This window comes from Heptranchias perlo, chromosome 12, assembly GCF_035084215.1.
Source record: "Heptranchias perlo isolate sHepPer1 chromosome 12, sHepPer1.hap1, whole genome shotgun sequence".
Lineage (NCBI taxonomy): Eukaryota > Metazoa > Chordata > Chondrichthyes > Hexanchiformes > Hexanchidae > Heptranchias > Heptranchias perlo.
This window is the reverse complement of record NC_090336.1, coordinates 68,241,937-68,260,850: the sequence shown is the minus strand read 5'-3', so window position 1 is coordinate 68,260,850 and position 18,914 is coordinate 68,241,937. Positions and strand designations below refer to the sequence as shown.

Sequence of the window (18,914 nt, the reverse complement as noted above, 5' to 3'; positions counted from 1 at the left end):
AAAGAGGGAGGGAAAACAGGAGCGGAGATCAATTCGCATCGAGCGCGTTATCGCTTCTCGGCCTTTTGGCGAAGATCAAGTGGTCAAGTGGGGGAAGGCAACCATTTGGAGCCTTCCTGCCATTGTATGCCGGGGGGATGCAGTCAGGGAGAAATCCCCTCGGGCAGAGTGTAGAGCTTTGGCTTGTAGAGCTTTGGCTTGATGTAATGTCACTGCAAGGAATCTGGAATGAATCTGTAAGGCAATAAGGCACCCCAGAGTGTCAGAAAAAAAAAAAAAAAAGTTTCTGTTCTTATCAGTTTAATATCTGATATGTCCCCTATCTGGGGACCAAATATTAAATTGATTTTTGGAACAGGGAGATGGAACAAGAGCTTGCTCCGTCCACTCCACGCATCGACCCAGTATTACAGTGTCTCTGGCAACGGTGCACCTCCCTGTGGGGAGATATTCAAAATGCTGAACGGATTTTTGGAGCCTGTATTATTACTCAGAATGCTGAGATATTGCAACTGTGGTTTTCTTGTTTACTCCTGGGATGGATGAGTGCCATTCCCTTTCTTCCTTTTCCCTCTTGCAGTTTTACCTTGGAGGGAAAGACGTCAGTCTCAGGTCACTTTTCAGGAAGCTGCAAGCCTGTGTATTGGGACGTGCCACCTTCCACAGACTTGGTCTCCTGACCTGAAACATTTAACTCCAGTTGTTGTGTGAAAAATTACTGCAGTTTTAAACTGGCAGTTCCAGAATTAATTGTTTCCAAGTCAGACATTTCCCGAAACAGAGAGCGCGAGAGAGACACAATGTTAACGTTTAAACTGCCACAAGCAAGAGGCGAAATAACTTCACGTTGCTGACTTTAAAAATGCGAGCAGACAGTGCGTGTGTGTTTGGAGGGAGTGCACTGTGAATGGCCACATTGGAAGCTGTGAGATCAAACTGTGCTGCTAACTGAGTGTTAAGGTGAGTAAAAGGCACTGGTTTGGGTGGAGCATTGCGCTCAGGATGGGAGATTTTCTTGAACGGTGCCAATTAATCTGCACCAGAAAATCATCCCCTGACCGGGATTCGAACCCGGGTCTCAACGAGTTTTAAATGTTGCGTCCTAACCACTAGACCATCAGGGGAGTTGCCCTCAATCCCCTGCAAACATATACAGAAGGCTGAACACATGGCTCCCTACAGTAGCAGCAGTGTCACCAGCAGAGGGCTTGAGTTGCCATTTCCACTTTGACACTCAGTCTTTTCACACTCAGTCAAATGGCAAACGTCTATTCAGGAGGTTATCGCTTCTCGGCTTCGGGACCGAATATTAAATTGAATTTTGCAACAGGGAGATGGAATAGGGGCTTGGCTCCGTCCACTCCACGCATCGACCCAGTATTGCAGTGTCTCTGGCAACGGTGCACCTCCCTGTGGGGAGATATTCAAAAGGAAAAACAGCTCTTTCCCAGCGTCTCTGTCCGTGTGTACGTATTATGACTGAGAATAAAGCTGATATATTGCACTTACTTTCTCAGCTCAGTGCTATTCTTTTCTTCTCCTGGGCTGAGTGCCGCTCGTTCGCTCGCTCGCTCGCTCGCTCGCTCGCTCGCACGCAGGCAGCGATTATAATTCAAACTGCAAAATAACTTAACTTTAAACAAGCAGGGTCTGAGTACAAATGAAAACTGCGCTCCTGGACTGGACGGACTGTCTGTTTGTCTCGGTGAGGAAAAGGCAGTGGTGGTGAGGGTGGAGCATTGCGCTCAGGAGGGGAGACTTTCTTTGAGTGGTGCCAATTAATCTGCACCAGAAAATCATCCCCCCGACCGGGATTGGAACCCGGGTCTCAGCGATTTAAAAGGTTGCGTCCTCGACCACTGGGCCACCTGGGGGAGCTGCCTCAACCGCCTGAGGAACCTGTCCGAGAGGCTGAGGACACGCACGCCTGCTCCACGAGCAGCAGCGACCAGCAGGGGGCCGACCGGCTGATCCTTCCCTTTCACAGGCAGGCTTCTGGCCCTCGATAAAACGACAAAGGTGTTCAGAAGGAAGGCCTGGGGGGAGGGAGGGAGGGACGGCCATTGGAAATCAGCACAAAGCAGGTCCCCTGGAATCTCACACCTCCGACCCAGGAAACAGGTCTCCTGGTCAAAGCAGTCCAGCCATTAACGTGACAATGGACAGGGCCCCGGCAGCTTGAGACACATCTTTCTTTCGATATGCAAGTTCTTTTTAAAAAGGTTTCCTTCCACAGCAGCTCTGAGTGAGAGACTGACTGACATACGTACACACACACACACACACACACACACACACACAACACCGTCACCCATCCGATTGGTGGACCGCGGGGTCGACAATCTAACTTTTCGTTTCGATGCAGGGGAGAGCGCGAACGCAGTCCCCCACTACCACAAATTTTGCAGTCGAGTATCCCGCATTTGGAGACATCGCAGGCGTCAGCGCACACCCCAAGTGCAATGGGCTAGCCTCGTCCTGGGAGATCCGCCTTCGGGATCACAGATTCTCCCCTGCCAGGTAAGTATGCCTTGTGTCGCCACACACTGCCACTAGACAGCATTCGCTACCTTTTACGATTGCAAGGGCAGGTTTTAAGAATCAAAACGTCCCTTCGCTCGCAACGTGCTGATGCTCTGAGAGATTAATTCCGCTCAAATATCGTACCGTATATCCGATGATACACTCTGGGAGAAAATACTGCAGCGATGCGGTGCCGGCGATGGTTGTTTGCATGTCGCCCTTCAAGGGAAATGTCCCGCCTCCAGTTGTTGCTGTAGCAATATATACACGCGCGTTGTCGTGGTAATATAGAACTGCAAGTTGCCGTTGTCGTGGTCGTTTCGAATCAGCACAAAGCAGGTGCACTCCCTGGAATGTCACACCTGCGTCCCAGAAAACAGGTCTCCTGGTCAAAGCAGTCCCGCCCCGCCCTGGGATTAACGTGACAATGGACAGGGCCCAGTCAGGGAGCAGCTTGAGAGACATCTTTCAATAGGCACTTCTGAAACATTAACGCCTTGTTTCTTTCGACAGTTTAACCAGCCTTTAACACGTCTTGTGTATTTATTTCCCATTTCCAGCCAGCCAGCCCAGCCAGCCGAGCCAGCATCTGCAGTATTTTCTTTTGATTGGTCTTGCCTGCTGTGGAATGAACGTTTAAACACGAGCTGCTGATTGTCAGCACCTCACCTCTTTCTCAATTGGCCGTTGCAATCTCACTCACTCGCTGTGAGACACGTCACGTCACGTCACTAGTTTTCTTTAAAGCGGTTTCCTTCCACGGCAGTGAGTTAGTGACTGAGACTGACTGACGGAGGTCCGTTGAGACACCACCTTCTCCCATCTGATCGGTGGCCGACTGGCAAATTTACCAATCTGTCAAGCAATCGTAGCAAGAAAGGAAAAAACGGCAACTTCTTTAAACTGATCCACTGTTGCAATTAGAAACGGTGGCAAAAATGTGGCCAGAGTGGGAGAGAACGGCAGTGCTTCTAGACTGCTTTAGACACAGTCAGCCAGAGACCAAAGAGGGAGGGAAAACAGGAGCGGAGATCAATTCGCATCGAGCGCGTTATCGCTTCTCGGCCTTTTGGCGAAGATCAAGTGGTCAAGTGGGGGAAGGCAACCATTTGGAGCCTTCCTGCCATTGTATGCCGGGGGGATGCAGTCAGGGAGAAATCCCCTCGGGCAGAGTGTAGAGCTTTGGCTTGTAGAGCTTTGGCTTGATGTAATGTCACTGCAAGGAATCTGGAATGAATCTGTAAGGCAATAAGGCACCCCAGAGTGTCAGAAAAAAAAAAAAAAAAGTTTCTGTTCTTATCAGTTTAATATCTGATATGTCCCCTATCTGGGGACCAAATATTAAATTGATTTTTGGAACAGGGAGATGGAACAAGAGCTTGCTCCGTCCACTCCACGCATCGACCCAGTATTACAGTGTCTCTGGCAACGGTGCACCTCCCTGTGGGGAGATATTCAAAATGCTGAACGGATTTTTGGAGCCTGTATTATTACTCAGAATGCTGAGATATTGCAACTGTGGTTTTCTTGTTTACTCCTGGGATGGATGAGTGCCATTCCCTTTCTTCCTTTTCCCTCTTGCAGTTTTACCTTGGAGGGAAAGACGTCAGTCTCAGGTCACTTTTCAGGAAGCTGCAAGCCTGTGTATTGGGACGTGCCACCTTCCACAGACTTGGTCTCCTGACCTGAAACATTTAACTCCAGTTGTTGTGTGAAAAATTACTGCAGTTTTAAACTGGCAGTTCCAGAATTAATTGTTTCCAAGTCAGACATTTCCCGAAACAGAGAGCGCGAGAGAGACACAATGTTAACGTTTAAACTGCCACAAGCGAGAGGCGAAATAACTTCACGTTGCTGACTTTAAAAATGCGAGCAGACAGTGCGTGTGTGTTTGGAGGGAGTGCACTGTGAATGGCCACATTGGAAGCTGTGAGATCAAACTGTGCTGCTAACTGAGTGTTAAGGTGAGTAAAAGGCACTGGTTTGGGTGGAGCATTGCGCTCAGGATGGGAGATTTTCTTGAACGGTGCCAATTAATCTGCACCAGAAAATCATCCCCTGACCGGGATTCGAACCCGGGTCTCAACGAGTTTTAAATGTTGCGTCCTAACCACTAGACCATCAGGGGAGTTGCCCTCAATCCCCTGCAAACATATACAGAAGGCTGAACACATGGCTCCCTACAGTAGCAGCAGTGTCACCAGCAGAGGGCTTGAGTTGCCATTTCCACTTTGACACTCAGTCTTTTCACACTCAGTCAAATGGCAAACGTCTATTCAGGAGGTTATCGCTTCTCGGCTTCGGGACCGAATATTAAATTGAATTTTGCAACAGGGAGATGGAATAGGGGCTTGGCTCCGTCCACTCCACGCATCGACCCAGTATTGCAGTGTCTCTGGCAACGGTGCACCTCCCTGTGGGGAGATATTCAAAAGGAAAAACAGCTCTTTCCCAGCGTCTCTGTCCGTGTGTACGTATTATGACTGAGAATAAAGCTGATATATTGCACTTACTTTCTCAGCTCAGTGCTATTCTTTTCTTCTCCTGGGCTGAGTGCCGCTCGTTCGCTCGCTCGCTCGCTCGCTCGCTCGCTCGCACGCAGGCAGCGATTATAATTCAAACTGCAAAATAACTTAACTTTAAACAAGCAGGGTCTGAGTACAAATGAAAACTGCGCTCCTGGACTGGACGGACTGTCTGTTTGTCTCGGTGAGGAAAAGGCAGTGGTGGTGAGGGTGGAGCATTGCGCTCAGGAGGGGAGACTTTCTTTGAGTGGTGCCAATTAATCTGCACCAGAAAATCATCCCCCCGACCGGGATTGGAACCCGGGTCTCAGCGATTTAAAAGGTTGCGTCCTCGACCACTGGGCCACCTGGGGGAGCTGCCTCAACCGCCTGAGGAACCTGTCCGAGAGGCTGAGGACACGCACGCCTGCTCCACGAGCAGCAGCGACCAGCAGGGGGCCGACCGGCTGATCCTTCCCTTTCACAGGCAGGCTTCTGGCCCTCGATAAAACGACAAAGGTGTTCAGAAGGAAGGCCTGGGGGGAGGGAGGGAGGGACGGCCATTGGAAATCAGCACAAAGCAGGTCCCCTGGAATCTCACACCTCCGACCCAGGAAACAGGTCTCCTGGTCAAAGCAGTCCAGCCATTAACGTGACAATGGACAGGGCCCCGGCAGCTTGAGACACATCTTTCTTTCGATATGCAAGTTCTTTTTAAAAAGGTTTCCTTCCACAGCAGCTCTGAGTGAGAGACTGACTGACATACGTACACACACACACACACACACACACACACACAACACCGTCACCCATCCGATTGGTGGACCGCGGGGTCGACAATCTAACTTTTCGTTTCGATGCAGGGGAGAGCGCGAACGCAGTCCCCCACTACCACAAATTTTGCAGTCGAGTATCCCGCATTTGGAGACATCGCAGGCGTCAGCGCACACCCCAAGTGCAATGGGCTAGCCTCGTCCTGGGAGATCCGCCTTCGGGATCACAGATTCTCCCCTGCCAGGTAAGTATGCCTTGTGTCGCCACACACTGCCACTAGACAGCATTCGCTACCTTTTACGATTGCAAGGGCAGGTTTTAAGAATCAAAACGTCCCTTCGCTCGCAACGTGCTGATGCTCTGAGAGATTAATTCCGCTCAAATATCGTACCGTATATCCGATGATACACTCTGGGAGAAAATACTGCAGCGATGCGGTGCCGGCGATGGTTGTTTGCATGTCGCCCTTCAAGGGAAATGTCCCGCCTCCAGTTGTTGCTGTAGCAATATATACACGCGCGTTGTCGTGGTAATATAGAACTGCAAGTTGCCGTTGTCGTGGTCGTTTCGAATCAGCACAAAGCAGGTGCACTCCCTGGAATGTCACACCTGCGTCCCAGAAAACAGGTCTCCTGGTCAAAGCAGTCCCGCCCCGCCCTGGGATTAACGTGACAATGGACAGGGCCCAGTCAGGGAGCAGCTTGAGAGACATCTTTCAATAGGCACTTCTGAAACATTAACGCCTTGTTTCTTTCGACAGTTTAACCAGCCTTTAACACGTCTTGTGTATTTATTTCCCATTTCCAGCCAGCCAGCCCAGCCAGCCGAGCCAGCATCTGCAGTATTTTCTTTTGATTGGTCTTGCCTGCTGTGGAATGAACGTTTAAACACGAGCTGCTGATTGTCAGCACCTCACCTCTTTCTCAATTGGCCGTTGCAATCTCACTCACTCGCTGTGAGACACGTCACGTCACGTCACTAGTTTTCTTTAAAGCGGTTTCCTTCCACGGCAGTGAGTTAGTGACTGAGACTGACTGACGGAGGTCCGTTGAGACACCACCTTCTCCCATCTGATCGGTGGCCGACTGGCAAATTTACCAATCTGTCAAGCAATCGTAGCAAGAAAGGAAAAAACGGCAACTTCTTTAAACTGATCCACTGTTGCAATTAGAAACGGTGGCAAAAATGTGGCCAGAGTGGGAGAGAACGGCAGTGCTTCTAGACTGCTTTAGACACAGTCAGCCAGAGACCAAAGAGGGAGGGAAAACAGGAGCGGAGATCAATTCGCATCGAGCGCGTTATCGCTTCTCGGCCTTTTGGCGAAGATCAAGTGGTCAAGTGGGGGAAGGCAACCATTTGGAGCCTTCCTGCCATTGTATGCCGGGGGGATGCAGTCAGGGAGAAATCCCCTCGGGCAGAGTGTAGAGCTTTGGCTTGTAGAGCTTTGGCTTGATGTAATGTCACTGCAAGGAATCTGGAATGAATCTGTAAGGCAATAAGGCACCCCAGAGTGTCAGAAAAAAAAAAAAAAAAGTTTCTGTTCTTATCAGTTTAATATCTGATATGTCCCCTATCTGGGGACCAAATATTAAATTGATTTTTGGAACAGGGAGATGGAACAAGAGCTTGCTCCGTCCACTCCACGCATCGACCCAGTATTACAGTGTCTCTGGCAACGGTGCACCTCCCTGTGGGGAGATATTCAAAATGCTGAACGGATTTTTGGAGCCTGTATTATTACTCAGAATGCTGAGATATTGCAACTGTGGTTTTCTTGTTTACTCCTGGGATGGATGAGTGCCACTCCCTTTCTTCCTTTTCCCTCTTGCAGTTTTACCTTGGAGGGAAAGACGTCAGTCTCAGGTCACTTTTCAGGAAGCTGCAAGCCTGTGTATTGGGACGTGCCACCTTCCACAGACTTGGTCTCCTGACCTGAAACATTTAACTCCAGTTGTTGTGTGAAAAATTACTGCAGTTTTAAACTGGCAGTTCCAGAATTAATTGTTTCCAAGTGAGACATTTCCCGAAACAGAGAGCGCGAGAGAGACACAATGTTAACGTTTAAACTGCCACAAGCGAGAGGCGAAATAACTTCACGTTGCTGACTTTAAAAATGCGAGCAGACAGTGCGTGTGTGTTTGGAGGGAGTGCACTGTGAATGGCCACATTGGAAGCTGTGAGATCAAACTGTGCTGCTAACTGAGTGTTAAGGTGAGTAAAAGGCACTGGTTTGGGTGGAGCATTGCGCTCAGGATGGGAGATTTTCTTGAACGGTGCCAATTAATCTGCACCAGAAAATCATCCCCTGACCGGGATTCGAACCCGGGTCTCAACGAGTTTTAAATGTTGCGTCCTAACCACTAGACCATCAGGGGAGTTGCCCTCAATCCCCTGCAAACATATACAGAAGGCTGAACACATGGCTCCCTACAGTAGCAGCAGTGTCACCAGCAGAGGGCTTGAGTTGCCATTTCCACTTTGACACTCAGTCTTTTCACACTCAGTCAAATGGCAAACGTCTATTCAGGAGGTTATCGCTTCTCGGCTTTGGGACCGAATATTAAATTGAATTTTGCAACAGGGAGATGGAATAGGGGCTTGGCTCCGTCCACTCCACGCATCGACCCAGTATTGCAGTGTCTCTGGCAACGGTGCACCTCCCTGTGGGGAGATATTCAAAAGGAAAAACAGCTCTTTCCCAGCGTCTCTGTCCGTGTGTACGTATTATGACTGAGAATAAAGCTGATATATTGCACTTACTTTCTCAGCTCAGTGGTATTCTTTTCTTCTCCTGGGCTGAGTGCCGCTCGTTCGCTCGCTCGCTCGCACGCAGGCAGCGATTATAATTCAAACTGCAAAATAACTTAACTTTAAACAAGCAGGGTCTGAGTACAAATGAAAACTGCGCTCCTGGACTGGACGGACTGTCTGTTTGTCTCGGTGAGGAAAAGGCAGTGGTGGTGAGGGTGGAGCATTGCGCTCAGGAGGGGAGACTTTCTTTGAGTGGTGCCAATTAATCTGCACCAGAAAATCATCCCCCCGACCGGGATTGGAACCCGGGTCTCAACGATTTAAAAGGTTGCGTCCTCGACCACTGGGCCACCTGGGAACCGCCTGAGGAACCTGTCCAAGAGGCTGAGGACACGCACGCCTGCTCCACGAGCAGCAGCGACCAGCAGGGGGCCGACCGGCTGATCCTTCCCTTTCACAGGCAGGCTTCTGGCCCTCGATAAAACGCCAAAGGTGTTCAGAAGGAAGGCCTGGGGGGAGGGAGGGAGGGACGGCCATTGGAAATCAGCACAAAGCAGGTCCCCTGGAATCTCACACCTCCGACCCAGGAAACAGGTCTCCTGGTCAAAGCAGTCCAGCCATTAACGTGACAATGGACAGGGCCCCGGCAGCTTGAGACACATCTTTCTTTCGATATGCAAGTTCTTTTTAAAAAGGTTTCCTTCCACAGCAGCTCTGAGTGAGAGACTGACTGACATACGTACACACACACACACAACACCGTCACCCATCCGATTGGTGGACCGCGGGGTCGACAATCTAACTTTTCGTTTCGATGCAGGGGAGAGCGCGAACGCAGTCCCCCACTACCACAAATTTTGCAGTCGAGTATCCCGCATTTGGGGACATCGCAGGCATCAGCGCACACCCCAAGTGCAATGGGCTAGCCTCGTCCTGGGAGATCCGCCTTCGGGATCACAGATTCTCCCCTGCCAGGTAAGTATGCCTTGTGTCGCCACACACTGCCACTAGACAGCATTCGCTACCTTTTACGATTGCAAGGGCAGGTTTTAAGAATCAAAACGTCCCTTCGCTCGCAACGTGCTGATGCTCTGAGAGATTAATTCCGCTCAAATATCGTACCGTATATCCGATGATACACTCTGGGAGAAAATACTGCAGCGATGCGGTGCCGGCGATGGTTGTTTGCATGTCGCCCTTCAAGGGAAATGTCCCGCCTCCAGTTGTTGCTGTAGCAATATATACACGCGCGTTGTCGTGGTAATATAGAACTGCAAGTTGCCGTTGTCGTGGTCGTTTCGAATCAGCACAAAGCAGGTGCACTCCCTGGAATGTCACACCTGCGTCCCAGAAAACAGGTCTCCTGGTCAAAGCAGTCCCGCCCCGCCCTGGGATTAACGTGACAATGGACAGGGCCCAGTCAGGGAGCAGCTTGAGAGACATCTTTCAATAGGCACTTCTGAAACATTAACGCCTTGTTTCTTTCGACAGTTTAACCAGCCTTTAACACGTCTTGTGTATTTATTTCCCATTTCCAGCCAGCCAGCCCAGCCAGCCGAGCCAGCATCTGCAGTATTTTCTTTTGATTGGTCTTGCCTGCTGTGGAATGAACGTTTAAACACGAGCTGCTGATTGTCAGCACCTCACCTCTTTCTCAATTGGCCGTTGCAATCTCACTCACTCGCTGTGAGACACGTCACGTCACGTCACTAGTTTTCTTTAAAGCGGTTTCCTTCCACGGCAGTGAGTTAGTGACTGAGACTGACTGACGGAGGTCCGTTGAGACACCACCTTCTCCCATCTGATCGGTGGCCGACTGGCAAATTTACCAATCTGTCAAGCAATCGTAGCAAGAAAGGAAAAAACGGCAACTTCTTTAAACTGATCCACTGTTGCAATTAGAAACGGTGGCAAAAATGTGGCCAGAGTGGGAGAGAACGGCAGTGCTTCTAGACTGCTTTAGACACAGTCAGCCAGAGACCAAAGAGGGAGGGAAAACAGGAGCGGAGATCAATTCGCATCGAGCGCGTTATCGCTTCTCGGCCTTTTGGCGAAGATCAAGTGGTCAAGTGGGGGAAGGCAACCATTTGGAGCCTTCCTGCCATTGTATGCCGGGGGGATGCAGTCAGGGAGAAATCCCCTCGGGCAGAGTGTAGAGCTTTGGCTTGTAGAGCTTTGGCTTGATGTAATGTCACTGCAAGGAATCTGGAATGAATCTGTAAGGCAATAAGGCACCCCAGAGTGTCAGAAAAAAAAAAAAAAAAGTTTCTGTTCTTATCAGTTTAATATCTGATATGTCCCCTATCTGGGGACCAAATATTAAATTGATTTTTGGAACAGGGAGATGGAACAAGAGCTTGCTCCGTCCACTCCACGCATCGACCCAGTATTACAGTGTCTCTGGCAACGGTGCACCTCCCTGTGGGGAGATATTCAAAATGCTGAACGGATTTTTGGAGCCTGTATTATTACTCAGAATGCTGAGATATTGCAACTGTGGTTTTCTTGTTTACTCCTGGGATGGATGAGTGCCACTCCCTTTCTTCCTTTTCCCTCTTGCAGTTTTACCTTGGAGGGAAAGACGTCAGTCTCAGGTCACTTTTCAGGAAGCTGCAAGCCTGTGTATTGGGACGTGCCACCTTCCACAGACTTGGTCTCCTGACCTGAAACATTTAACTCCAGTTGTTGTGTGAAAAATTACTGCAGTTTTAAACTGGCAGTTCCAGAATTAATTGTTTCCAAGTGAGACATTTCCCGAAACAGAGAGCGCGAGAGAGACACAATGTTAACGTTTAAACTGCCACAAGCGAGAGGCGAAATAACTTCACGTTGCTGACTTTAAAAATGCGAGCAGACAGTGCGTGTGTGTTTGGAGGGAGTGCACTGTGAATGGCCACATTGGAAGCTGTGAGATCAAACTGTGCTGCTAACTGAGTGTTAAGGTGAGTAAAAGGCACTGGTTTGGGTGGAGCATTGCGCTCAGGATGGGAGATTTTCTTGAACGGTGCCAATTAATCTGCACCAGAAAATCATCCCCTGACCGGGATTCGAACCCGGGTCTCAACGAGTTTTAAATGTTGCGTCCTAACCACTAGACCATCAGGGGAGTTGCCCTCAATCCCCTGCAAACATATACAGAAGGCTGAACACATGGCTCCCTACAGTAGCAGCAGTGTCACCAGCAGAGGGCTTGAGTTGCCATTTCCACTTTGACACTCAGTCTTTTCACACTCAGTCAAATGGCAAACGTCTATTCAGGAGGTTATCGCTTCTCGGCTTTGGGACCGAATATTAAATTGAATTTTGCAACAGGGAGATGGAATAGGGGCTTGGCTCCGTCCACTCCACGCATCGACCCAGTATTGCAGTGTCTCTGGCAACGGTGCACCTCCCTGTGGGGAGATATTCAAAAGGAAAAACAGCTCTTTCCCAGCGTCTCTGTCCGTGTGTACGTATTATGACTGAGAATAAAGCTGATATATTGCACTTACTTTCTCAGCTCAGTGGTATTCTTTTCTTCTCCTGGGCTGAGTGCCGCTCGTTCGCTCGCTCGCTCGCACGCAGGCAGCGATTATAATTCAAACTGCAAAATAACTTAACTTTAAACAAGCAGGGTCTGAGTACAAATGAAAACTGCGCTCCTGGACTGGACGGACTGTCTGTTTGTCTCGGTGAGGAAAAGGCAGTGGTGGTGAGGGTGGAGCATTGCGCTCAGGAGGGGAGACTTTCTTTGAGTGGTGCCAATTAATCTGCACCAGAAAATCATCCCCCCGACCGGGATTGGAACCCGGGTCTCAACGATTTAAAAGGTTGCGTCCTCGACCACTGGGCCACCTGGGAACCGCCTGAGGAACCTGTCCAAGAGGCTGAGGACACGCACGCCTGCTCCACGAGCAGCAGCGACCAGCAGGGGGCCGACCGGCTGATCCTTCCCTTTCACAGGCAGGCTTCTGGCCCTCGATAAAACGCCAAAGGTGTTCAGAAGGAAGGCCTGGGGGGAGGGAGGGAGGGACGGCCATTGGAAATCAGCACAAAGCAGGTCCCCTGGAATCTCACACCTCCGACCCAGGAAACAGGTCTCCTGGTCAAAGCAGTCCAGCCATTAACGTGACAATGGACAGGGCCCCGGCAGCTTGAGACACATCTTTCTTTCGATATGCAAGTTCTTTTTAAAAAGGTTTCCTTCCACAGCAGCTCTGAGTGAGAGACTGACTGACATACGTACACACACACACACAACACCGTCACCCATCCGATTGGTGGACCGCGGGGTCGACAATCTAACTTTTCGTTTCGATGCAGGGGAGAGCGCGAACGCAGTCCCCCACTACCACAAATTTTGCAGTCGAGTATCCCGCATTTGGGGACATCGCAGGCATCAGCGCACACCCCAAGTGCAATGGGCTAGCCTCGTCCTGGGAGATCCGCCTTCGGGATCACAGATTCTCCCCTGCCAGGTAAGTATGCCTTGTGTCGCCACACACTGCCACTAGACAGCATTCGCTACCTTTTACGATTGCAAGGGCAGGTTTTAAGAATCAAAACGTCCCTTCGCTCGCAACGTGCTGATGCTCTGAGAGATTAATTCCGCTCAAATATCGTACCGTATATCCGATGATACACTCTGGGAGAAAATACTGCAGCGATGCGGTGCCGGCGATGGTTGTTTGCATGTCGCCCTTCAAGGGAAATGTCCCGCCTCCAGTTGTTGCTGTAGCAATATATACACGCGCGTTGTCGTGGTAATATAGAACTGCAAGTTGCCGTTGTCGTGGTCGTTTCGAATCAGCACAAAGCAGGTGCACTCCCTGGAATGTCACACCTGCGTCCCAGAAAACAGGTCTCCTGGTCAAAGCAGTCCCGCCCCGCCCTGGGATTAACGTGACAATGGACAGGGCCCAGTCAGGGAGCAGCTTGAGAGACATCTTTCAATAGGCACTTCTGAAACATTAACGCCTTGTTTCTTTCGACAGTTTAACCAGCCTTTAACACGTCTTGTGTATTTATTTCCCATTTCCAGCCAGCCAGCCCAGCCAGCCGAGCCAGCATCTGCAGTATTTTCTTTTGATTGGTCTTGCCTGCTGTGGAATGAACGTTTAAACACGAGCTGCTGATTGTCAGCACCTCACCTCTTTCTCAATTGGCCGTTGCAATCTCACTCACTCGCTGTGAGACACGTCACGTCACGTCACTAGTTTTCTTTAAAGCGGTTTCCTTCCACGGCAGTGAGTTAGTGACTGAGACTGACTGACGGAGGTCCGTTGAGACACCACCTTCTCCCATCTGATCGGTGGCCGACTGGCAAATTTACCAATCTGTCAAGCAATCGTAGCAAGAAAGGAAAAAACGGCAACTTCTTTAAACTGATCCACTGTTGCAATTAGAAACGGTGGCAAAAATGTGGCCAGAGTGGGAGAGAACGGCAGTGCTTCTAGACTGCTTTAGACACAGTCAGCCAGAGACCAAAGAGGGAGGGAAAACAGGAGCGGAGATCAATTCGCATCGAGCGCGTTATCGCTTCTCGGCCTTTTGGCGAAGATCAAGTGGTCAAGTGGGGGAAGGCAACCATTTGGAGCCTTCCTGCCATTGTATGCCGGGGGGATGCAGTCAGGGAGAAATCCCCTCGGGCAGAGTGTAGAGCTTTGGCTTGTAGAGCTTTGGCTTGATGTAATGTCACTGCAAGGAATCTGGAATGAATCTGTAAGGCAATAAGGCACCCCAGAGTGTCAGAAAAAAAAAAAAAAAAGTTTCTGTTCTTATCAGTTTAATATCTGATATGTCCCCTATCTGGGGACCAAATATTAAATTGATTTTTGGAACAGGGAGATGGAACAAGAGCTTGCTCCGTCCACTCCACGCATCGACCCAGTATTACAGTGTCTCTGGCAACGGTGCACCTCCCTGTGGGGAGATATTCAAAATGCTGAACGGATTTTTGGAGCCTGTATTATTACTCAGAATGCTGAGATATTGCAACTGTGGTTTTCTTGTTTACTCCTGGGATGGATGAGTGCCACTCCCTTTCTTCCTTTTCCCTCTTGCAGTTTTACCTTGGAGGGAAAGACGTCAGTCTCAGGTCACTTTTCAGGAAGCTGCAAGCCTGTGTATTGGGACGTGCCACCTTCCACAGACTTGGTCTCCTGACCTGAAACATTTAACTCCAGTTGTTGTGTGAAAAATTACTGCAGTTTTAAACTGGCAGTTCCAGAATTAATTGTTTCCAAGTGAGACATTTCCCGAAACAGAGAGCGCGAGAGAGACACAATGTTAACGTTTAAACTGCCACAAGCGAGAGGCGAAATAACTTCACGTTGCTGACTTTAAAAATGCGAGCAGACAGTGCGTGTGTGTTTGGAGGGAGTGCACTGTGAATGGCCACATTGGAAGCTGTGAGATCAAACTGTGCTGCTAACTGAGTGTTAAGGTGAGTAAAAGGCACTGGTTTGGGTGGAGCATTGCGCTCAGGATGGGAGATTTTCTTGAACGGTGCCAATTAATCTGCACCAGAAAATCATCCCCTGACCGGGATTCGAACCCGGGTCTCAACGAGTTTTAAATGTTGCGTCCTAACCACTAGACCATCAGGGGAGTTGCCCTCAATCCCCTGCAAACATATACAGAAGGCTGAACACATGGCTCCCTACAGTAGCAGCAGTGTCACCAGCAGAGGGCTTGAGTTGCCATTTCCACTTTGACACTCAGTCTTTTCACACTCAGTCAAATGGCAAACGTCTATTCAGGAGGTTATCGCTTCTCGGCTTTGGGACCGAATATTAAATTGAATTTTGCAACAGGGAGATGGAATAGGGGCTTGGCTCCGTCCACTCCACGCATCGACCCAGTATTGCAGTGTCTCTGGCAACGGTGCACCTCCCTGTGGGGAGATATTCAAAAGGAAAAACAGCTCTTTCCCAGCGTCTCTGTCCGTGTGTACGTATTATGACTGAGAATAAAGCTGATATATTGCACTTACTTTCTCAGCTCAGTGGTATTCTTTTCTTCTCCTGGGCTGAGTGCCGCTCGTTCGCTCGCTCGCTCGCACGCAGGCAGCGATTATAATTCAAACTGCAAAATAACTTAACTTTAAACAAGCAGGGTCTGAGTACAAATGAAAACTGCGCTCCTGGACTGGACGGACTGTCTGTTTGTCTCGGTGAGGAAAAGGCAGTGGTGGTGAGGGTGGAGCATTGCGCTCAGGAGGGGAGACTTTCTTTGAGTGGTGCCAATTAATCTGCACCAGAAAATCATCCCCCCGACCGGGATTGGAACCCGGGTCTCAACGATTTAAAAGGTTGCGTCCTCGACCACTGGGCCACCTGGGAACCGCCTGAGGAACCTGTCCAAGAGGCTGAGGACACGCACGCCTGCTCCACGAGCAGCAGCGACCAGCAGGGGGCCGACCGGCTGATCCTTCCCTTTCACAGGCAGGCTTCTGGCCCTCGATAAAACGCCAAAGGTGTTCAGAAGGAAGGCCTGGGGGGAGGGAGGGAGGGACGGCCATTGGAAATCAGCACAAAGCAGGTCCCCTGGAATCTCACACCTCCGACCCAGGAAACAGGTCTCCTGGTCAAAGCAGTCCAGCCATTAACGTGACAATGGACAGGGCCCCGGCAGCTTGAGACACATCTTTCTTTCGATATGCAAGTTCTTTTTAAAAAGGTTTCCTTCCACAGCAGCTCTGAGTGAGAGACTGACTGACATACGTACACACACACACACAACACCGTCACCCATCCGATTGGTGGACCGCGGGGTCGACAATCTAACTTTTCGTTTCGATGCAGGGGAGAGCGCGAACGCAGTCCCCCACTACCACAAATTTTGCAGTCGAGTATCCCGCATTTGGGGACATCGCAGGCATCAGCGCACACCCCAAGTGCAATGGGCTAGCCTCGTCCTGGGAGATCCGCCTTCGGGATCACAGATTCTCCCCTGCCAGGTAAGTATGCCTTGTGTCGCCACACACTGCCACTAGACAGCATTCGCTACCTTTTACGATTGCAAGGGCAGGTTTTAAGAATCAAAACGTCCCTTCGCTCGCAACGTGCTGATGCTCTGAGAGATTAATTCCGCTCAAATATCGTACCGTATATCCGATGATACACTCTGGGAGAAAATACTGCAGCGATGCGGTGCCGGCGATGGTTGTTTGCATGTCGCCCTTCAAGGGAAATGTCCCGCCTCCAGTTGTTGCTGTAGCAATATATACACGCGCGTTGTCGTGGTAATATAGAACTGCAAGTTGCCGTTGTCGTGGTCGTTTCGAATCAGCACAAAGCAGGTGCACTCCCTGGAATGTCACACCTGCGTCCCAGAAAACAGGTCTCCTGGTCAAAGCAGTCCCGCCCCGCCCTGGGATTAACGTGACAATGGACAGGGCCCAGTCAGGGAGCAGCTTGAGAGACATCTTTCAATAGGCACTTCTGAAACATTAACGCCTTGTTTCTTTCGACAGTTTAACCAGCCTTTAACACGTCTTGTGTATTTATTTCCCATTTCCAGCCAGCCAGCCCAGCCAGCCGAGCCAGCATCTGCAGTATTTTCTTTTGATTGGTCTTGCCTGCTGTGGAATGAACGTTTAAACACGAGCTGCTGATTGTCAGCACCTCACCTCTTTCTCAATTGGCCGTTGCAATCTCACTCACTCGCTGTGAGACACGTCACGTCACGTCACTAGTTTTCTTTAAAGCGGTTTCCTTCCACGGCAGTGAGTTAGTGACTGAGACTGACTGACGGAGGTCCGTTGAGACACCACCTTCTCCCATCTGATCGGTGGCCGACTGGCAAATTTACCAATCTGTCAAGCAATCGTAGCAAGAAAGGAAAAAACGGCAACTTCTTTAAACTGATCCACTGTTGCAATTAGAAACGGTGGCAAAAATGTGGCCAGAGTGGGAGAGAACGGCAGTGCTTCTAGACTGCTTTAGACACAGTCAGCCAGAGACCAAAGAGGGAGGGAAAACAGGAGCGGAGATCAATTCGCATCGAGCGCGTTATCGCTTCTCGGCCTTTTGGCGAAGATCAAGTGGTCAAGTGGGGGAAGGCAACCATTTGGAGCCTTCCTGCCATTGTATGCCGGGGGGATGCAGTCAGGGAGAAATCCCCTCGGGCAGAGTGTAGAGCTTTGGCTTGTAGAGCTTTGGCTTGATGTAATGTCACTGCAAGGAATCTGGAATGAATCTGTAAGGCAATAAGGCACCCCAGAGTGTCAGAAAAAAAAAAAAAAAAGTTTCTGTTCTTATCAGTTTAATATCTGATATGTCCCCTATCTGGGGACCAAATATTAAATTGATTTTTGGAACAGGGAGATGGAACAAGAGCTTGCTCCGTCCACTCCACGCATCGACCCAGTATTACAGTGTCTCTGGCAACGGTGCACCTCCCTGTGGGGAGATATTCAAAATGCTGAACGGATTTTTGGAGCCTGTATTATTACTCAGAATGCTGAGATATTGCAACTGTGGTTTTCTTGTTTACTCCTGGGATGGATGAGTGCCACTCCCTTTCTTCCTTTTCCCTCTTGCAGTTTTACCTTGGAGGGAAAGACGTCAGTCTCAGGTCACTTTTCAGGAAGCTGCAAGCCTGTGTATTGGGACGTGCCACCTTCCACAGACTTGGTCTCCTGACCTGAAACATTTAACTCCAGTTGTTGTGTGAAAAATTACTGCAGTTTTAAACTGGCAGTTCCAGAATTAATTGTTTCCAAGTGAGACATTTCCCGAAACAGAGAGCGCGAGAGAGACACAATGTTAACGTTTAAACTGCCACAAGCGAGAGGCGAAATAACTTCACGTTGCTGACTTTAAAAATGCGAGCAGACAGTGCGTGTGTGTTTGGAGGGAGTGCACTGTGAATGGCCACATTGGAAGCTGTGAGATCAAACTGTGCTGCTAACTGAGTGTTAAGGTGAGTAAAAGGCACTGGTTTGGGTGGAGCATTGCGCTCAGGATGGGAGATTTTCTTGAACGGTGCCAATTAATCTGCACCAGAAAATCATCCCCTGACCGGGATTCGAACCCGGGTCTCAACGAGTTTTAAATGTTGCGTCCTAACCACTAGACCATCAGGGGAGTTGCCCTCAATCCCCTGCAAACATATACAGAAGGCTGAACACATGGCTCCCTACAGTAGCAGCAGTGTCACCAGCAGAGGGCTTGAGTTGCCATTTCCACTTTGACACTCAGTCTTTTCACACTCAGTCAAATGGCAAACGTCTATTCAGGAGGTTATCGCTTCTCGGCTTTGGGACCGAATATTAAATTGAATTTTGCAACAGGGAGATGGAATAGGGGCTTGGCTCCGTCCACTCCACGCATCGACCCAGTATTGCAGTGTCTCTGGCAACGGTGCACCTCCCTGTGG

The 18,914-nt window shown here is 49.8% G+C and overlaps 5 non-coding genes and 12 pseudogenes across 5 annotated transcripts; 12 read left to right on the top strand and 5 right to left on the bottom strand.

Annotated features, from left to right (window-relative positions):
* The first annotated feature begins 232 nt into the window (after positions 1-232).
* Positions 233-438, top strand: LOC137328880 (U2 spliceosomal RNA; annotated as a pseudogene).
* An 844-nt stretch (positions 439-1,282) lies between these two features.
* On the top strand, positions 1,283-1,411 carry LOC137330462 (U2 spliceosomal RNA; annotated as a pseudogene).
* A 951-nt stretch (positions 1,412-2,362) lies between these two features.
* LOC137330080 (U1 spliceosomal RNA) lies at positions 2,363-2,528 on the bottom strand. The gene has a single exon (XR_010965004.1). It is a non-coding gene; the product is annotated as a U1 spliceosomal RNA (small nuclear RNA).
* A 1,231-nt stretch (positions 2,529-3,759) lies between these two features.
* Positions 3,760-3,965, top strand: LOC137328879 (U2 spliceosomal RNA; annotated as a pseudogene).
* Positions 3,966-4,809: 844 nt separating this feature from the next.
* On the top strand, positions 4,810-4,938 carry LOC137330461 (U2 spliceosomal RNA; annotated as a pseudogene).
* A 949-nt stretch (positions 4,939-5,887) lies between these two features.
* LOC137330068 (U1 spliceosomal RNA) lies at positions 5,888-6,053 on the bottom strand. Its single transcript, XR_010965003.1, has one exon. It is a non-coding gene; the product is annotated as a U1 spliceosomal RNA (small nuclear RNA).
* A 1,231-nt stretch (positions 6,054-7,284) lies between these two features.
* LOC137328878 (U2 spliceosomal RNA) lies at positions 7,285-7,490 on the top strand (annotated as a pseudogene).
* Positions 7,491-8,334: 844 nt separating this feature from the next.
* LOC137330385 (U2 spliceosomal RNA) lies at positions 8,335-8,463 on the top strand (annotated as a pseudogene).
* A 906-nt stretch (positions 8,464-9,369) lies between these two features.
* LOC137329882 (U1 spliceosomal RNA) lies at positions 9,370-9,535 on the bottom strand. Its single transcript, XR_010964984.1, has one exon. It is a non-coding gene; the product is annotated as a U1 spliceosomal RNA (small nuclear RNA).
* Positions 9,536-10,766: 1,231 nt separating this feature from the next.
* Positions 10,767-10,972, top strand: LOC137328877 (U2 spliceosomal RNA; annotated as a pseudogene).
* Positions 10,973-11,816: 844 nt separating this feature from the next.
* Positions 11,817-11,945, top strand: LOC137330384 (U2 spliceosomal RNA; annotated as a pseudogene).
* A 906-nt stretch (positions 11,946-12,851) lies between these two features.
* Positions 12,852-13,017, bottom strand: LOC137329870 (U1 spliceosomal RNA). Its single transcript, XR_010964983.1, has one exon. It is a non-coding gene; the product is annotated as a U1 spliceosomal RNA (small nuclear RNA).
* A 1,231-nt stretch (positions 13,018-14,248) lies between these two features.
* LOC137328876 (U2 spliceosomal RNA) lies at positions 14,249-14,454 on the top strand (annotated as a pseudogene).
* An 844-nt stretch (positions 14,455-15,298) lies between these two features.
* LOC137330383 (U2 spliceosomal RNA) lies at positions 15,299-15,427 on the top strand (annotated as a pseudogene).
* A 906-nt stretch (positions 15,428-16,333) lies between these two features.
* LOC137329859 (U1 spliceosomal RNA) lies at positions 16,334-16,499 on the bottom strand. The gene has a single exon (XR_010964982.1). It is a non-coding gene; the product is annotated as a U1 spliceosomal RNA (small nuclear RNA).
* A 1,231-nt stretch (positions 16,500-17,730) lies between these two features.
* On the top strand, positions 17,731-17,936 carry LOC137328874 (U2 spliceosomal RNA; annotated as a pseudogene).
* Positions 17,937-18,780: 844 nt separating this feature from the next.
* On the top strand, positions 18,781-18,909 carry LOC137330382 (U2 spliceosomal RNA; annotated as a pseudogene).
* The last annotated feature ends 5 nt before the right edge of the window (positions 18,910-18,914 follow it).